Here is a 16,561-nt window from a genome sequence, read left to right as displayed (position 1 = left end):
TTTAAATAACTAACTCTGATTAATATTTTTCCAAACTATCACCTTTAGCCATTGCTAAAGTGGACCAGTAAAACAAGTTAAAATTAAATCTTGCTCTTGATGGTCTTAGTGACTTTATTAACAGTAGGTTGATAAGATAAGTGTTCATCATAAACCAAGGCTATTTGCCTCTCTCCTCATGACTTTCTCCCTGTGCCCTTCCTCATAACAAGACTATGTAGTTGGAACCGGACATAGGCAACTATATAGCCAAATATTTCAGGTGTTCTCAGAGTCAATGCTGGCTTCTTTGGGAAATCAAACCCCTAATGTATATAGAACATGTGTGCAGGAGCAATTGTGTCATGATGTGGAAATTTATATAAGATAATTTTGCTGGACAGAATTAAGAATATTCATCTCCATGTTTGGATGTTTTAAGAACTTGAAACAAGGTCCTAAGCATCCTGACCTCACTTTGAACTTGGTTTTGCTTTGAAAAAATGCTTGGACTGTATGAGCCCCAGAAGCACATTTCAGCCTTAATCTTTCTATTGATTCTATCTTTTCAGAATTTGAAATACATGAGAACAATAGCTTCTCTCGCCTGTCAAGAAGCATGTGATTGTTTTCTCATCTTCTTTTATTTGGGGGAAAATAGGATAAAGCATTCCGTGTATATCACACAAAACTTTGAAGAATTCTGAGAATGGTAGAATTTTCAAGACAATAAAAAATGAATACAATCTATTGCTTGATTTTCCTGCTTTCAATAAAAGAAACATAGCACAGTGTTTGTTATACAACAGAATAGCATCAAATATAGAAGAAAAGATAGGAAAGAGGATTGCACACACTGTCTGTGGGTGAAGATCAAAAGGGGAAAAACACACTGTTTCATGCTCAGGATCTAAAGTGAAGTAGAAGACTGAAAGAGAAGGCATGAAGGAGTCCTTGAGCTACATTCTGAAACACTAAAAGGCCAGTTAGTAAGGTAGATTTTTGCTATCCATATAACTTTTGATTATATGGATCCATTGTATCAGGATACAGACAGCACAAGTGCTGAGATTACTAGTGTTGGGACAAAGTTTTAGTTTCTGAAGATAGGACTTTGTTTTTGCTAAGAAAGCAGTATTTCAAGCCTGGTGGTAAGAAATTGAAAACCCAAAGGTGGAAAATAATTTGGAGGTGAAAGCAATCATGAAATGATAGCCTTTGCTAACTCACAGAAAGAAAAAATTGGGAAGATACGCTTGGCACAACTCAAAGAACTGAGACCGAGACATCTTGAGAAGATAATGTACGGGATAAAGAAGTTCTGGTGAATTAGTAGTTCTTGAAAAGATCTATTCTAAGTACATAGTTGTAAACTATCCTAATGTAAAGAGTTCAAAGACAGTGAGCACAGAGGTAAACTATGGTACCAGCATCACAAAAGCTTAAAATATCCAGGAATTTCAAATGAATTGTTTGAGATTTGGGAAAAAAAAATGATTTGTGTCTGAGAACAACTGTAAAGGAACAACATAAAGATGGGAGAATAAATTTGGGTAGATTACAATATATTTCAATCGTAGATATCAAGGAAAAATGTCAGAAGAAGAAAACAGTGGAGAGGGATTTAGGAAAAAGAAGGGAAGGCAAACTGCAGACAGTTTGGAATATTCAACATATTTTTTGCTTGAGTATCTGCAAAAGTAAATGACAGTCAATTCTCTTATGAAATTATTTTTGATATGGAAAAAGGAATGCACTGTGAGCATGGTGCTAGTGAAAGAGTTGAACATTTAGACTTTAGATATGTATTTAAGTCAACAGTTCCAGAAAAAATTCACCCATAATTCATTGGTGAGAATTCATGCAGTAATCTGAGAACTGCTTTGGAATATATTTTAATACATTCTGAAGTGCCATATATTTGAAAAACTGTGGAGGTTTACAAGTTCCTAGAAAATTGGTCAGGCACACACGGAACTGAAATTTGGCTAAAATATCTCATGTAAAATTTTCTTCTCTTATGGTATAACTAGATTAGCAATAAAACATCAAATAAATGCATTTCATTTCATTTTATTACACTTTTTAGAGAAACTAAGAGAAATCCACAAACAAGCACAGAAAAATTGCTCAAGGGAAAATTACATTTGAGTGAACAGCTGGTAAAAAAAAAGTTGTTCTAGAAGAGTACTTAGGAGTGTACAAAACTTTCCCTGTTGCCAGGATCCAGAAACAAATAAGGATGTTGAAAGTTGATTAAAAGGACCTTAAACATACATCTGTGCATGGGGTGAGGAAAGAGGTTCTAATGTGATCTGAGATATTATTGTTAGCAGCAATGCAAAAAAAAAAAAAGAAAGGTGAACTTTGGGGAGAGAAAAAATATTTGTCATCACACCAGCCGCTGTATAGTCTGTGTTGGTACTGATCCTTCACTCCCTTTCCCTCTTGTATACTTTATTTACGTCTGTTTAGTCTTGAGACAGCTCTGGACAATTTCCTTGTGTTTTCTCAGTAACCAGTTTGACTTTTGCAGTTTATCTTTCTAGACTTTGAGAAGGCCTGTGAGGCTGTGATACTTTTATGCCAAAGCTTTGTCCAAGTTAGCTGTGTTTGCAGCTCAGCTGGGGACCAATATTTCTCCTTCATTCTTAATGACACGTTGTCTGAGGCAACACAGCAGATGAAGTTTTTGAAAAAGGGGAGAAGAGTAATCCAGATTTTCCTGAAAGCTGGTTTTGGTGTAAAACAAAGTAAGGTCAAAGGATCTACATAACAAAGAGTTTGGGGGAAAAAAAATATAGCAAAATTAGCATTTGTACATCTCAATAGATATGATCAATAGCATAATAACCAATTAACTAAGTAACAAAAAAGAAACCTCGACTTTTCTAGGCATTGTGGGATTCTGGAGAATGCATATTCTAGGTTACAGTCAGCTTGTGAGTTTTCTCTATCAAGTGAGTTGAAAAAACTATTTGGCAACAAATATCATCAAAAGATATGCCCAAGTCTTGGACTGAATAAAGTCAATGCACATATTAAGAAAATCTTACAGTCGTGGCCCTTAAACAGAGCAATATTTGCATATATATCAAAGGAAGACAGGAAAGAAAGTGGTTGTTAACAAGGATTCACTGCATACTGTCGGATTCAATGCAGGTGATATGGAATAAGGGGTGTAGATTGTACTGGCTCTGATTGGGCTGGAGTCTTCTTCCCAGCAGTCTATATGGTGATGCGTTTTGGATTTGTGACTAAAACAGCAGTGATAGCATACCAGTGTTATAACTGAGAAGTACTTGTAGAGCATCAAGACTTTCTACCTTGTCCCAGTCTGCCCTCTCAGAGCATAGACTAGGAATGTGGAAGAAGTTGTGAAGGGACACAGCCAAAAGGACATTTCATGTTACAGGTTGTCATGCTCAGGAATAAAAACTGACGAGAGCGATGTTTTGAGATACTGAGGTATGCTAGCTGGGGACAAGTCTACTTAAGGGACAGATAGACAACGATAGCCTTTGCATCACTTGGATTTTCTGTTCTTCCTCTTTTCTTTGCTTATTAGCCTCTCTTCATGTATGAGTTTTCTCACTTTTGCTCTTCCTCTTCTCTCTTGTGGGTGGTGCTTAGCTGCTGAGTCAAGTCAATCAACTATATCTTGTCAACAGCCTTGTAAGCTACACTGCTACTCTCTATCTTACTTTTGTCTGTGGACAAATAGCAACACTACTCTACGAAACTAAGAGGAACATTCCAGTTACATGGTGATCCCAAAAATTTTCAAAACCATACAAAATTTTAGCACATGGTTCAGCAGGGCAGAATCCTTGGAAATATGGGGATAGAAATCAGGAAAAAGATCAGTATCTCATTATCAAATGTTGACCATCTGGGATTAGCAGGATACCTCTATGGAATGAGATGGTAAGCAATATTTTTCAGCAGCACATCTAATATATGTATGTGTATACGTATATCTAGAAGCAAAGTATGTGTTATATTACTACATAACTACTTGTTATAACAGGAAGGCTATATAACTTTACAACAGCTGTAAAGTGGGGTAAATTATGGGCCAAAGGGAAGTGGAAGAAAAACACAGGCAAAATAACATTAGGAAAAAAACTTTTGAAAGATTTCGTGTGATTAATGCTTTTAAAAAAAAAATTATTGATAACTGTCAAGATGATACTCATTGATGATAAAATCAAGAGGCACTGTCAACAAAGTAAACATTTTAATACAAGGAATTGAGAGCTTTAATTCTGAAGTTACCATATTCTGAGAAATTTAATGGGCAGAGAAGAAAGCTCTAGAAGTGGTCTGAGTTAGCACTGTGGTGGAATTCAATTCTACTTTTACATGACCTGTCAATATTAGTTACAGTAATCTATTTTTTTCACAGTTTGCAGTGATATGTAAGTACTCAGCCTGCTTAACAGAGCTGCTTGTATCAGACTGAAGTGAATTGCACTCTAAAGATGGCTGCTTCTCCTCACTGATTATAAAAAGCCCTAGGCAAGCGCACTGCAAGCACAAAATTTAATATTTCTCTGCTAGGACAGATATATATTATTCTTTGTCTATTTGCCAAAAAAAAAAAACAAAAACAAAAACAAAAAAAAAAACCCATCTTTATGAAATCAAGAATGGCTGCAGGAGACTTGGGACATTGCAGAAAGTAATACTGTCTATGGCTGGGTTTTCAGAGTTCTTGTAAACAAAATTTTGCACACCTCTACCAATTGTATATTTATTCACTAACACCTGGGATCAAAGTGCTTCTTTTTTTGCTGGAGAAATGTAACTACATTTAGTACAAACCCAATATTGATTGCCACATTTTGAAATATGCCATTGAGAATATATGTTTACTAAATGGAAAGCATGGAAATTAAATCATGAGAACTAATTTCCCAAGATCTTGCATATTCAGCAAAACTATCAAAAGTCTCAGGAAATTTTGCCTAGCTGCTTCCCATTTTTACATCTCATTAATTTTCCTCAAAAGCATAACAGCTTTTGGGATTGAATTTAATTCATATCTCCAGAAAGTACATTTGAGGAGAAAGAAACTCTCTTCCCTCCCTTTCTCCCTGTTAGAGAGGGGAAAGCAGGGAAGTGAAAACAATCAGTATTATGTCAATGATCAGTGGCAGAACTGAGTGGGCAGTCACAGATGCCTCCCACCACAGAGGACCTCCCATCAAATCAGTGGTGAGGAGAAATGACGATATGAATGTGCTTGGCTTTGATCAATATTCCCTTCTATAAAAAACACTCAAGGGAGTCAAAGCACCAGATGTTGGGGAAATGTAATAGTACATCTAAGATTTAGCACTTAGGTGTGATGGTGGGATGAAATTACATGCTGAAGTGCTCTCTTTTCCAAGTGAGCACCCAACATGATGGCAGACAACTGCTCCAACAAACTAAATCACAGAATCACAGAACTGTAGGGGTTGGAAGGGACCTCCAGAGATCATCGAGTCCAACCCCCCTGCCAAAGCAGGTTCCCTACAGCAGGTCGCACAGGTAGGCATCCAGGCAGGTCTTGAACATCTCCAGAGAAGGAGGCTCCACCACCTCCCTGGGCAGCCTGTTCCAGTGCTCCGTCACCTCACCATAAAGAAGTTCTTGCGCACATTTTTGTAGAACTTCCTATGCTGCAGTTTCTGGTTGTTTCCCCTTGTCCTGTCTCCACACACTGCTGAAAAATGTCCGGCCTCACCACTCTGTCCCCCACACCTCAGATACTTATAGACCTGGATCAGGTCCCCTCTCAGTCTTCTTTTCTCAAGGCTAAACAGACCCAGTTCATTTAGCCTTTTTTAAAAGGGAGATGCTCCAGGCCCTTCACCATCTTCGTGGCCCTCCGCTGGACTCTTTCCAAGAGATCCCTGTCTTTTTTGTACTGGGAGCCCAGAACTGGACTTAGTACTCCAGATGAGGCCTCACCAGGGCAGAGTAGAGGGGGAGGATCACCTCCTTCGACCTGCTGGCCACACTCTTTCTAATGCACCCCAGAATGCCATTGGCCTTTTTGGCCACAAGGGCACACTGCTGGCTCATGGCCAACCTGTCATCCACCAGGACACCCAGGTCCCTCTCTGCAGAGCTCCTCTCCAGCAGCTCATCCCCCAACCTGTACCGGTGCATGGAATTATTCCTCCCCAGATGCAAGACTCTACAACTTTTGTTAAACCTTATCCGGTTTCTCACTGCCCAGCTCTCCAGCCTATCCAGGTCTCATTGAATGGCAGCACGGCCTTCAGGTGTGTCAGCCAATCCTCCCAACTTCGTTTCATCAGCAAACTTGCTGAGGGTGGCCACTATCCCCTCATCAAGGTCATTGATGAAGATGTTGAACAAGACCAGACCCAGCACCAACCCCTGAGGAACACCACTAGTTACAGCTCTCCAACTAAACTCTGCACCACCAATGACGACCCTCTGTGCTCTGCCAGTCAGACAGTTCTCAACCCACCTCAGTGTTCATTCATCTATCCCATACTTCCTCCTCTTTTTTATAAAGATGTCATGGGAGGCAGTATCAAATGTCTTGCTGAAATCAAGGTAGACTACATCCACTGCTCTTCCCCCATCTGCTCACCCAGTGACAACATCATAGAAGGCTACCAGGTTGGTCAAGCACGACCTCCCCCTGGTGAACCCGTGCTGACTACTCCTGATAACCTCCTTTTCTTCCAGCTGTCTGGAGATGACATCCAGCACAAGCTGTTCCATCACCTTTCCAGGGACAGAGGTGAGGCTGACTGGCATGTAATTATCGGGATCTTTCTTCTTGCACTTCTCGAAGACTGGAGTGACACTGGCTATCCTCCAGACTTCAGGGACCTCCCCCATTCTCCAAGACCTCTCAAAGATGACAGAGAGCGGTTTAGCAACCACCTCTGCCAAAATGCCCTAAAAATTCTCAAATTTCACAAAACCTTATGGAAATGTGCTATGTTGCATGTAAAACTTTTTTCTTTTTTTTTTTTTTAATTCTCCCATTGGTCTTTTTTTAAACTGCCTTCTAAGGAACATTATCTTCTAAGCTTAGCAGAATGCTATCATGGACAATGATATTTGTATGGAAAAGGATGAAAACCAACATGCAGAGCGATGGGGGGAAAACATTTTCACAGAATTCTAACATTAAAATATTCAGTACTCTGGACAACATGTGACTTTATCACCAGTCAGAGGATGGAAGCTTCTGAAATAATTTGGATAATGTATTCCTATGATCTCAGCTTGATTTTCGAAAGAGTAGCAGTTAAAAAATACCTACAAAGCACTGTTCTCCTTCCAATTTTCCTTGCATTTCTCCTCCAAAGTTACAGAACTGCTGGGAAAGTGATAGCTGTTTGGAAGAGATTACTGACAACTTTTGGAGAAGCAGTTCATAGAAACCAAATGGCATCTGTTTTCATCATGTGGTGAGAGAAGAAGAGACATTTCTTATGTACATTAAGGCTGTACTTCTGAAAGGATAGAATGTGATATGCGCTGAGTAGATATCAAGATTCCTTACTCTGTAAAAGCAAATAAATAAGAAGAAGCAAAACCCAGCAACTTGAAACTTCTTGACTTTAAAAATTTTAAAGACTAAAACCTATTGAAACTCTATTCACTGTAAGTTCAGTGTATCACTCCTTTTAGTTTTGAGTAGAAACCCACAGTGCCTAGAAGGACATTATTGCCATGATTTTGCAACGTGACCTGTACTCATAGTCTAGTTCCTCAAATCAATTTAAGTTCTTCAGCAATTCCTTATGAAGCTAAATCCTCTCTTCTAGTGATGCCAAATAGTGCTGAACTCTCCCGCTATACTCATGCCAAGTAGGCTCTGTTCCTGTGGGCTCCAGGATTCACACCAGAATCACTGCCCAGGATCTAATATAGTGACACAGAGTAGCATTTCTGAAATGCAATTTACATGTAAACTACATCCATATCTGCTTGTAAAAAATGTAAAATACAAATGAATTATATAAATGATTTTAAAGTAAGAATGGGTTAAATAATGATCTCTCTCATACATAAAGAACACCCTAATAGCTTAGCTGAGGCTCAAACAACTCAATGTTTCTCTTCACCTCTGAACTAGCAGCAGACAAGTTAGCTTCAGAACTGGAAGCAAATTAGCTTCATCATGGCAATTCTGTGCCTCTGCTATATTAGCTTTGCTGAGAGTATTTCCTGGCTGCAGCACAACACTAACCAAGTGAGATCAATTTCACGTACTGGAACCCATTCTGGAAACCTGCCTGAGAAAACTGACATGCAACTTCCGCATCATACATTATTTATTTCTTTAAGACCAATCTTCCGAGCTCAGTATTGTCCTTTTTATGAAGGAACCATCAGAAAATATGATGCCCATGTTCATTCTTGTTAAATGATGGCCATGTAGTTGATGATGTGTGAATCTAAGACTGTTGTGTGCATGAGAATCTTTAACATAGAGTGTGTCTTCTTGGGCAAGTCTTTTTACCATAACAGGCACTCCCAAAGTCTGGGTAAGGCTCTGTATCGCAGTGCAAAGCCAAGTGTGTTGTCTAATGCTCTGCTAGAGTGTATATAGACACATTTCAGGCTTCTCCTCACTCAAAGGTATACATTTCTTTTGTATCAATGTGCTACTGTAAATATAAATTCCCTTCATCTCATCAATTGCTAATAAAACTCTCCTAACTTCTACGTAACAAGTTTGGCAATGAATTTCAAAATATGTTTGTGAAAATAGTTCACAATTTTTCAGCAGATAATCTGACCTATAAAAACTCAGGTGCCACCTAATTGAGCATGCTTTTAATCTATGTCATTTTGGAAGATGAATTTTACTTCAAAATTAATGGCATGATATGACTCCCAGAAAAAGGCTTTCTCTTTTGGAAGACTGCATGTTTCATCTCACTGGTGCAAAATAAGCAGGAAAAGAAGTCTGCCTAGCATGGTACTGCTGATTGTAAAATGTGGTCTTGTTTGCAGGGAGCTTTCCTTTATGACAGCAAAATCTACTTTATGTGGTCTTCCATCAACTAAAATTTGAGTCTATAATATTGTACCATAATGATATGTGTTGGGAAAGCAATATGAGATGGGAAAATATTTAAATCATTTCATCAGTTGTTTGCTAGCTTAAGAGATTTTTGTTGTTTAATTATTTCAAGAGATGACAGCTAACTAGAAGTGGTATAATTATACTTTCTGCAATTGATGTTGTCTGCATGTTGATGGCAGGGTAATGTCATCAACCATGCTGACTTTCATCTGAGATGATTGATCAGTTTGTGTTATTCTCGAGGAAAGAATTTAATCAGGCAAAATCATTGACTATTATGTTTGATTTATCCTCAAAAAAATGTTGAGCTTCCACTTCCTCGGAAGAACGGAGGATAAATTACCGCAAAGAAGAGTGAAACACAACATAGGATCGAGATATTCTGTAAAAAGCAGTATAGAGGAAGTTGTAACCAATCAGTGTCACTGACTAAGATGCTTTGGTGGAGTGATTATTCTAAACTGGTAATTCCTAAATTTTATTTTATTTTATTTTATTTTTTTTCATTTTTTAGTCACTGATGATTTCAAGTTTGTCACTTTCCGAAAAAAAGTACTTTTTAAATTCCATTCTTTAATATACTTTAAAAGCCATTAAATTTATTTTGAATTTCTTCGTCATGTTTTCCCACTGACGGGAAGAGAAATGTTGGTGGTTTTTTCAGATGATTGACTTTCCCAAGAGGCATTTCATTGATCAGTTTTCATGTATCACTACATTACCTGCGTGCTCTCTACATTCAAGCCATAGGATTATAATACCATTTTCTCTTCTTAGTGCAGAATTTTGGAATTCTTTTTTAGATCTTCTCCTGCCTTGGCCCCAGACTTAAAACTAATATCTTATTCTCTATAAACTTTCACATGCAAAATCATGTGGGAAAAAAAACTTTTAATGTTATGGTTAGCTATGTATAAAGTTTGGACTTTATATTATTTCTGAGTTTGGAAGTACATCTTTCTCTATCAGTAATCTTATTTACTTTTCATTATGGTGTTTATAAAGCTGCCAGATGAGCTCATCCAAAATTTTCTCATTGACAAGTATATATGTTAGCTAATCTTCAGTTCTCTTATTCTCATTCCTTCCTTCAACTTTCAGTCATCCTTTGTCTTCCTGTGATTAGGTTATAATCAATAAAATTGTGGCAGTCATTTAGTTGATACATCCTGAGAATATTTCTCTTTCGTAGCTAGATCAAAGCTTGGTCTACCTTCATCAAGCTTTTACTTCCTAATCTTTCACTGATTTTGAACAATAAATGCAGACATATTTACTCAGGGATTCTCAGTAATCTAGAGTCTCAAAAAAATCTAGTTGCAAAACAAAGTAGACAAGTACACCCATCTTCTCATGCAAACTAGACTTTCAATAAAATTGGCATGTGCTGTTGAAGAGCTATCTGAATATATTTCTTTTTAAAATTTGCTCTGGGACCTCTGTCAATACCCAGTAAGCTCCATAGAGGCTTGGCTTGGTGGAGTTGGTGGAATTACCAACTTTTAACTCCAAGTTTTACCTTAACTTAGATAAACAAAGTGTTTGCAATTTACTATTTCACTAGATCTGAGAGCAATCACCACAATGTGCATCAGGAGGCTTCCTGTGCCATGTTCTAAGTGTTTTTTCCTTCCAAGAAAACCATTTCTTGTGGGATAAAAGAGCAGTCATACAACAAGAGAGTACATTTATATCATTATTTAAGCAACAAAAAGAAAATCACATATTTCAGTGGAAACGTATTTCTAAGAAAACAAATTTCAGTGATTAAATATTAAAATCCAGATTAAAAAAACAAACAAACAAACAAAAAAACAACCCCTCACCACTCACCATAAATCTCCCTCTGAATCCTGTGTTTATTGATGTAATCAGAAGAGAAAAATATTAATCAGTCATTGCTTAACCATTAATATTTTCTTCTAAAATAGCCCAAGTACAGAAATCAGGTCCACAATGACATTGAATCATATTTTAAGGCTCTTCCAATTTTCATCATTTGAATTGGAATCGGTATTGAACTCTAACAGACTGAAAGATCGGGGAATACTAATCATGAGGTTTGATTAGCAACCATCCCTTTTCCCTTCTTCTGAAATAATTACTTATTTCAAGTTCAAAGAAGCTGTAAATTAAGATTGCAAGGCCCTGCTGCTTTTTCTGGAAAGAATCAGAATTCTTCTTAATTATACCTAAGAGGATACATGAAAAACATAGAAAAATGCTGTTACTTTGCTGTTAAAAGTAATTCTGAGCCTGTACTAAATATCTTAAGATATTTTGTATGTTTCTCTTTCCCTAGGCTTGCATTTCACATCTTCAGCAATTGTTCATTTACAGCCTATCTGTATCATCCTTTGAAGCCAACAGGAGTTCTGAGTGTACAGTGGGCACCTAAGAAATAAAAAATCTGTTCATCAATTATAGCACTGCACTGAGGGTATTCACAGTACCCCAGCAGTTCATTATGATGGAGGGAGGACAGAAGACATACTGATTCCCCTCATAAATGGCTACGTGTAAGAAGAGCTATCTGAGCATGGTAAGGATATTTGAAACGTGCTCTTTAATCGGACACCCTCCATCCAAAGCCTGGAAACATTCTGCAGATGACTCTTGGTCCTGGTGATGAATTCTGGGGCTCCCAGCTCCCTCCAGCTCAGCCAGGTGAGACCAGGCCTCCAGAGCAGGGTCAATGGCCTCACAGATGCACCTGAGGCCAGACCCCTGCACAAAGCCTTTGCAACAAAGCCTAGAGGTGGGTTCACACATCAGCTAGTGGAAGGTGCCCACACTACATCTTGTGGTATCAATAACAGTAACACAGAAACTTGCTCAGGTAGCCAGGCTACAGACTTCTCCCATGAAATGGAAACATGTTGCCTTTGCCCACCCCAATGACCTGCTTGCCCAGAGGATCTGCTCAGGCCAGGGAATTCACATCAGATCATTCAGATCCAATGGCTGTGAATCAGGAAGGAAGGGATGCAAGTTTCTTTCAAAATATCTTTTAAATCAATAGTAATTTATTTATAATATGATGATAATATTATAATATAGTGTTTTAATATAATAATCAATATTTTATATGAATGACTTTCTTTGTCATATATTTTCAATTCCCAAGAAAATATGCAGGAGCAGGATTATATACAGCTTCAAATATATTTAAAATGTGGCACTCTGAAATTCCTTGATGAAATTAGTTATAGAGAGACATTAATCACCGTGCCGTCCACCTTGGCCTCAGGTCACTACCTTTATTCTTAATCTTTGCAAAGATTAACATTCAGCCGACTCACATGTAAAAGATTTACAGACTGAGATTGTAGGAATGAGCTTCAGATATCCCTGCAAGCTTCCCGTCTTTCTGGCTCTTCCAAATTAAATTCTCAACTGTGTTTGCTCTCTTTCTCCTCGTACTCAACAAATTTTTCATCCAGCTATCACAGAATAACAATAACAATAACAAATTACCAGTAAGACTTTTTCAGAAGAGGGTCATTTTTTTCTATGGCATGTCCTGAGTGATTGCTACTTTACCTATGAAGGGGCAGCAGCAAGTACTTCAGGAAAAAAGACTATAATTGTGTGTGCTGCTGGAGAGCGAGTAGCAGCAGCCCTGGGCTCTCAAGGGCTATGTTCTTACAAAGCACATTAAAGAGCAGTAGCTTAAATGAAATTCTTGGCCAATTGTTGGATAATTTTTAAACACATTGTCAGTATTTCAATGAAATTAACCCTTTCTCTCCCCCTTCCCTATTTATGTGACACAGTAATTTTCACGGGAAAATAATACTATATTATCCCTGGTCAATTTCTCTCGTATTGGAAAAAAATTGTGTCCTACTTGAGTCAATAGTTCAAAGTCTCATTATAACACACCTATATGTTCAGTATACAAAACTGCTTCTGGAGAACAAGAATGATATTCCCAGCTCTGGTACTCTGTGTCAGCCTGATGCTGTACCAACTATTCAGGCTCACCTGGTCCCATCCCCCAGGGGTCACTATACCTCCCATTTTCTGTCTCCTCTACTGAGACTGGCACAGTTGGGCACTGTCTCATCTCACACATAGGTTTTTTCAATGAGAAACCTACCCTGGGCTTGCTGCTTTTACCAGATGAGGAGAACTGCTGGTTAGCGGCAGTCAGTGCTTAAACAACAAAGTTACTCCAGCTGTAGGCAGTCCTTCCAGCCAGGAGGTTGTAGGGCAGCCTGAACCATGGTTTCCAAGACCAGATCTATCCCTTCTGACTTCTGAGACTAGATAGTTTGCAGTGGAGATTTCTGGTGTGTGTGTTAACAGCATCCACCAAATGGGCTTCCATTTCCTTTAGGGTCCTTATGCTCTAAAAGCACAAAGACAGCAAGTGCTGCTAACCTTCTGCAGCCAAATGTGCCAAAGGGTAGTGGCAGCAGCTCTCACTTACAGGATATATATGTAGTGTGTGCAGGCAGACATGCACCCATTTCCCAACGTATTCAAAAAACTGACGATGGGGTGTTCACAAGTGTTTTTGTCAGATTCTGGAAAACTCTCCTGGCAAATCAAGCAACCTGTAAATTCCTCTGTCACAAGGTCCAGTGCTTCCACATTCCTTTGCAAAGCGTCAGGGTGATCTAACAACAAGAAACCTGCTGCTGCTGGTTGCAGAGCAACCAGGGAGAGAAATGCTGTCTATTTTACCACCTTGGTCTTCAGCTAGACTCAAGTTTGTGCTGCTGGGGCTGAAGGAATAGCTGACTAGAGCTGGATGATGAGACTGAGAGCTGTCTGCCCTGGCTCTGCAGGACCTGAGGTACACAGCAGCCAGCACAGACAGCAGGAGCTTGGGACGTGGAGTGCAGGGACATGACCACACAGGCAGATGTACAGGACACCCCATGCCTATGCATACATAGAGGTGATGCACTTCAGCCCTGTTTTCTGTGAACAAACTCCAAAGGGAGATATTTCACCCCAAATTAAAACCCAGATCTGAAGGGCATCACCAGACTTTGGAGAGAGCCAGATGCAGACCTGCAGAACCATTCAGTGCTGCAGATTGAATCACTGCAAAACAACGTTCATCTTTCATCTGTGCCCCCTGATACCGATACTGAAAGCAGAGCAATGATAGAAGTAATGATTAGGCACTAACACTCTCACCTAATACTAATTAATGATGGCTAATCTCTGCAGCTGAACAGAGCTTTCACAAGGAATCAAGCCCTCTGGGTCATTTGTCTCTAATATAGGTAACTTTTAAAAAGTCCTATTAATCTTCATTCATTCCTTGGATAATGAGAAATAAAAGGTAGCATCATGTTCCTGAGGTTTACTGGTTTAAGGGTTATTTCCTACCCAAAGGCAGGCTGAGACACGTTGGATTCCTCCTGCAGGAAGAGTAAGAGATTAAGCTCACTTCTCCCACTTGCAGCTTTTAAAAATCCTCTGAATAAAAGATGGTTCATAGAGATTCTCCTCACTTTTTTCCCTCTCATTCACAATTAAAAAGTTGGAATGTTTCTCTTCTCTCAGCAAACCACGATGAAGCAGCGTGTGTTAGATATCCGATGATCCGACACCATTACAGACAGTCACTGACACAGGGGTTAAAAGGACAAGAAAAGCCAGGGAGACAGCGTTGAAGAAATTAAAATGCTCTGACGATCTGACAGTATGAAAAATGTTCCCGATACCAAACCCAACTATATAACAGAGCAGATACTGAAGGAAGTTCATGCAAGTGCTGGATGGAAACAATGATGCAAGGTTCAAGGACTGATGAAGTGATGTAACTGCCAAGGAGCACACAAGGAGCTGTGAGGCTCAGCGTGCAACCAGGCCCAGCAAAGGCAGTGCTGCCACATGGTTCCCAGGGCAGTACTTCTCATTTCCTCCAAGCAACAGCAAGTTGCTCAACTGCTGAGCATCAGCATCCAGAACAGCAGCTGGGTTCCCAAATTTCTGTAAAACAGCTTATGTCTTTAACTGAATAAATACTGACTGAGGGCCGAGCTTTCCACAGCCCTTTGTTTTGAGTCCAACACAACGAATGTATGCAATTAGCTTATGCCTAAGAGGACCTGGGCTCCTCAATAGGACTGCAGCTTGGTGTCCTTGTTGGTCTGCTGCAAAATCACATTCCTTTTTAGGAATTCCTAAAATTCCTGGAATTATCTGTAAAGAAAACTGCACATGAACTGAAAACAGAGAGAGACAATCGAAGAAAATGAATTTGGCATGTTTGTTTTAGGTTCAATAAACTGTGCAATCATGATGCAAAATATACTGAAATGATAAAATAAGAGAATAAAACATTAGTATAGAATGGTAGAATCATCAAGATTGAAAAAGACCTCTAAGATCTTATAAGCCAACTGTGCACTTACCACCAATGTTGTCCATTAAACCACGTCACTCAGTACAACATCTGCAAATTTCTGGAACACCTCCAGGGACGGTGACTCCAGCCCCTCCCCAGGTAGCCTGTATCAATACCTCACTGCTCTTTCAGAAAAGAAGTTTTTCCCAGCATCCAATCTGAACCTCCCCTGGTGCAACTTGAGGCCATTCCCTCCAGTTTTATCACTGGTTATGGGAGAAGAGGCCAAGCCCCACCTCTCCACAACCTTCCTTCAGGCAGTTGTAGACTGCGATAAGGTCTCTCCTGAGCCTCCTCTTCTCCACACTAAATAATCCTTGTTCTCCTAGCTGCATTTGGCAAACATTGGGATGTCAGTGCACTTGGCCTTTCCTGATGCCTTCTAGGACCAGCTAGACACAAACTTTCATGAACAAAGGCAGACAGAATGGTAATTTTTTGAAGAACTCGCAACCTTTGCTCTGTTTCTCAAGAGCAGGTAAAAAATGCTGGGGGAGGGGATGGCATCAACAGCAGAAACAATGAAGATCCATGGCTTCCAAGTGCTTTCACAGTGCTCCACTCCAAAAAGTGAACCAAGATGCAATTTGCTATGAATTCCTTTGAATTCTGAAAATCATTTCTTTTTTCTCAGTTATTTAATTTTGAACAGTGAAAGAGGCAGGAAAACCTTACGCCTCCAGAGAAATGCTCAATTTACACTACAGAACAGCACATGTTATTAAATCATCTAAGTAAATGAACTTGGATCAAAGTTTCAGTTTGGGGGGCAGGGGTATGTTTTTGAAATCAGCCTTATCCTTGTGCTAAATTATTTATATTGCAGTCAGGCCTACAAGGCTCAATCCAAAACTGAGGGGGCACTGCACTGAGAGTTTAATGCCTAATTTCTCTATAGCTTGTAAATTGCCTTTTTCTTCAAAAGAAAGGGGAAAAATGCAAGAAAATAACTAAAGCAACATTAGGTGTTCTTTTTTGTTGACTTAGACAAAACAAAACTGACTTCACCACTACACTAAGTGAGGGGAAATTAGGACTGCTGTCAAGAGTCTAAGCGCCATTTAATCTACAATGCAATCTGAACTAAAAATGTCTCCTTTTTCAATTTATTTTAAAAGAATGCTGTTTTTCTG

Source organism: Centrocercus urophasianus, unplaced genomic scaffold (assembly GCF_019232065.1).
Source record: "Centrocercus urophasianus isolate 14NV4802_14NV808 unplaced genomic scaffold, USGS_Curo_1.0 seq_15, whole genome shotgun sequence".
Classification (NCBI taxonomy): domain Eukaryota; kingdom Metazoa; phylum Chordata; class Aves; order Galliformes; family Phasianidae; genus Centrocercus; species Centrocercus urophasianus.
Note: the sequence above shows the minus strand (reverse complement) of the source record.